The sequence below is a fragment of the Hemiscyllium ocellatum genome, chromosome 8, assembly GCF_020745735.1.
Source record: "Hemiscyllium ocellatum isolate sHemOce1 chromosome 8, sHemOce1.pat.X.cur, whole genome shotgun sequence".
NCBI classification, from domain to species: Eukaryota; Metazoa; Chordata; class Chondrichthyes; order Orectolobiformes; family Hemiscylliidae; genus Hemiscyllium; species Hemiscyllium ocellatum.
In genome coordinates this window covers 65918623-65923029 of record NC_083408.1, presented here as the reverse complement: position 1 = coordinate 65923029, position 4407 = coordinate 65918623, and positions in this window count along the sequence as shown.

The window sequence follows — 4407 nt, the reverse complement described above, 5'->3', positions numbered from 1 at the left end:
CAAGACATGTAAGATATGAATCACAAATTCCACAATTTATTCACATGACCAAAGAAGCCATAAGTAAATTTCTGTATCAAATGGAAAGTACTGCATGGATCAATGGTACTTCAATGCATGGTATCATATAGTGACACCGTTTAGATCAGGTTTTATTGAACAATCTTTTAAATTATTTTATCTGCTTTTATGTTTCACTCTATATATCACAGAGAATCTCATGGACAAGAAACTAAATGCAGAAAGGCAACCTGATCTTAAACTATTAATAAGTAAAAGATGAAATGATATAAATTTAATGCACCAGCAAATCAGATCATTAGAGTTACACAGTCATATTCACAAAAGAGAGAGGCTTGAAATATAGTATTTCAGTTCATGTAGCGTTGAAATATGACGTCAAGTGCTATGATATAATTGAATAATAAAAATCCTCTGTGAAATGAAAGAACATGATTCATAGGATAGCTATTATCTTATCGTGCTTGAAAAATATGTGGATTCAGTCTGACAGAAATGGGATGACATCAATGCATGTTCAGCATAAATCAGCAAATAATTTTCACAATTTCCACCAGTAATACATTGTAGCAGAGAACATTAAATTCCATTATAGGTTACATGTACAAAATTCAAGTATAATCCTGTATTTTGCGCTTCCTACAGATTTGCATACTAATTCTATAACAATATAAGATTAAGCATTTAGCAAAGTTAAAAATCACACAACACCAGGTTATAGTCCAACAGGTTTAATTGGAAGCACACTAGCTTTCAGGGGGACGTTTCTTCATCAGGTGATAGTGGAGGGCTCAATCCTAACACAGAAGTTATAGCAAAAATTTACAGTGTGATGTAACTGAAATTATACATTGAAAAACTGATTGTCTGTTAAGCCTTTCATCTGTTCGAATAAAGTGATAATTTCACTTCTTCATGTGTAAATCACAAAACCTTTTTTTTAAAAAGTTGCATTCTCGGGTTAGCTGTTAACAATGGTGATAGCTAGACAATATGTTGAAGGTGTTGCCCCCCTTCTCTGTCTATGCCATGATGTTTAGATTGATTCTAATCTAAAAAGTGAGATAATGGATTTTTACATAAATTCATGCAGTTTTTGAGCTCAGAGTTCTACATGAATGCATGCAATTTTTGAGCAAAGTACAATGTAATCCTGCAAGTACAAATTCACCCGACAAAGTATACGTGTGCAAGTGGGTCTTTGTCTGCCTCGGTTGGGGGCTGTGAGTGTGAGAAAGTGTATGTGTGTGTGTGTAGTGAGTGCAGAGTGTCTTAAGTCTGTGAGGGGGTGCATGTGAGTGTGGGAGTGCGTGTGTCTGTAAGGGTGTGTGTGTGGGTGTTTGTGTGCGCATCTGTGGGTTTGCGGTAGAGTGTGGTGCTGAGGTGTCCATCCTTGATGGAGACGCATGTGCCCAAGAATGAGACAGATAGTCGAGAGTAGTCCATGGTGAGTGTGTATGTGTGTATAGCAGTGCCTGTGTGTGTGAGTGTGTGTATAGTGCAATGGTGTCACCTGTAATGTGACATGAACCCAAGGTCCCAGTTGAGGCCCTCCCTATGGGTACCGAACTTAGCTATCAGCCTCTGCTCAGCCACTTTTCTCTGCTGCCTGTCCCGAAGTCCACCTTGGAAGATGATCACCCGAAGGTCCGAGGTGAATGTCCTGGGCCACTGAAGTGTTCCCCAACTTGGAGGGAACCCTCCTGTCTGTTGATTGTTGTGCGGTGCCCATTCATCCGTTGTCGTAGCCTTTGCTCGGTTTCCCCAATGTACCATGCTTCTGGGCATCCTTGCCTGCAATGTATAAGATACACGTTGGCTGAGTCACATGAGTACCTGCCATGTACAAGGTGGGAGGTGTCCCCACGTGTAATGGTGGTATCTATGTCCACACTCTGACACGTCTTGCAGCGTCTACCATGACAGGGTTGTACGGAGTTGTCCTGAGAGCCGGGCAGCTTGCTACGATGACGATCTGTTTGGAGGTTTGGCGGTTGTTTAAAGGCAACTAGCGGAGGTTTGGGGAAGGTCTTGGAGAGGTGCTCATCCTCATTGATAATGTGTTGCAGGTCACGAAGAACATGGCGTAATTTTTCAGCTCCTGGGAAATACTGAACAACGAAGGGTACCCTGTCGGTAGCAGCATGTGTCTGTCTCCTGAGAAGGTCATTACAGTTCCTTGCTGTGGCACATCAGAACTCGCTGTCGATGAGTTGAGCATCATACCCCATTCTTGTGAGGGCATGCTTGAGTACTTCCAGGTGTCCGCCATTTTCCTCCTCATCTAAACGGATCCGGTGTATGCGTAGGGCTTGTCCATAGGGGATGGCTGTTTTAATATGTTTTGGGTGGAAGCTGGAGAAGTGTAGCATTGTGAGGTTGTCTGTGGGTTTGCGGTAGACTGTGGTGCTGAGGTGTCCATCCTTGATGAGATCCTTGTCCAAGAATGAGACAGATAGTCGAGAGTAGTCCATGGTGAATGAAACTTGTTGATGTCACTGTATAGTTTTATCAGTGACTCCTCGCCATGGGTCCAGAGGAAGAAAATGTCATCAATGTACCTGGTGTACAATGTTGGTTGGAGATCCTGCATAGAGAAGAAGTCTTGTTCGAACCAGTGCATAAAAATGTTGGCATATTGGGGTGCAAGTTTGGTCTCAATGGGTGTTCCGTGTGTCTGGATGAAGAACTGGTTGTCAAAGGTGAAGACGTTGTGATCAAGGATAAAACGGATGAGTTGTAGGATGGTGTTTGGAGATTGGCAGTTGTTGGTGTTGAGTACTGAGGCTGTTGCCGCGATGCCATCATTGTGGGGGATGCTGGTGTAGAATGCGGAAACGTCCATTGTGACGAGGAATGTTCCCGGTTCGACAGGTCCATGGGTGCTGAGTTTCTGTAAGAAATCTGTAGTGTCGCGACAAAAGCTGGCGATCCCCTGTACAATAGGTTTCAAGATGCCTTCCACATAGCAGGAGAGATTCTCACATAGGGTCCCATTGCCTGACACAATGGGACGTCCCGGTGTGTTGGCTTTGTGTACCTTTGGAAGGCAGTAGAAGTCGCCTACACGAGAAGTATGTGGGATGAGGGCACGTGGGGAACTCTGAAATAATGGGCAGACATCCCCATTTATGAACACATGATGAAGAGAGACCATTGATGAAGCAGCTAAAGATAGTCAGGTCTAAGACATTGCCCTGAGGAACTCTAGCAACAAATGTCCCAGGCTGAGATGACTGGCCTCCAACAACCATTAACATCTTCCTTTCTACTTGTCCATCCAGCTGAACATTTTCCCCTTGATTGCCATGGACCAGGGCTTCTTGATATCTAACTCTGTCAACGGCTGCCTCAATGCCAAGGGCAACTGCGTTCACTTCACTACTGGAATTCAGTAATTTTGTCCATGTTTAGAGCACCACAGTTGGGATCCAAGCAGTCCTAGTAAAGCTCAAACTGAACACTGCTTAGTTGGTTTCTGGTTTGTAAATTTTCGTTTCCAGCACTACAATAATATCTTCCATTGTTTTACTAATTATTAAGAGTAGGCCACCAGTCTCATTACTGGCAAATTTAGGTTTGTTCAATATCTTATGTACCAAACATACCTGGGGAATTTTACACTTTATTGGATAAATGCCAGTGTTGTAGCTGTATGAGGATGAATACATATTTAGATGTGGTCATATCTAGGTATGTATTTATTCATGAAATGTCAATTCATAACTGCAGCAGACTATATTTATTTAAAACAGCAGATTTGTACTGTTACATTAATAAAATAATAGAATTAGAATTACAGTGTCCTTTGGAGAAATCATCAATAGAAGGAGGACCACTTCCTCTAGAATGAAATGAAGGAAGGTTCATGAGCACCAAATGCTGGCCTTGCCAGGAATGCTCACACATGATAAATAATTGAAAAATCTAAACTCCTGCAGCAAGAAATGTGATGCATCAGCGAACTGGCCCTCTGATTAATTATCCCTGTTCATCACTCACTTCACTCTGCAAGAACATTCAGACCATCCAATAAATGATAAGCTGACAGTGCAAACTCAGCGGTGTGTATTAAACCATACTGCAGGCTAACATGTCAAATATGATGAGGGTGATTAATTTAATGTCGGATATAATAATTGCCTCAAATTCATCTTTCACCCAAGTGATCAACCCAGAGGGCATTTCCTACTGTTTGTGCTAACCTAGAAAAACAGTATGTAATGGTGCATTCTCACATGATCCTCCTCCAAAGTATCTTCTGCCCTGGAGTTTTGGGAATTGTTGAGAGTAGGATGGGAGGAGTGAAAGCAGCATTGTCACAGCAATGAAAAGTTATACAAATTTAAACAATTACAAGGTGCTCTCCTCATAGCCTGATAAAAG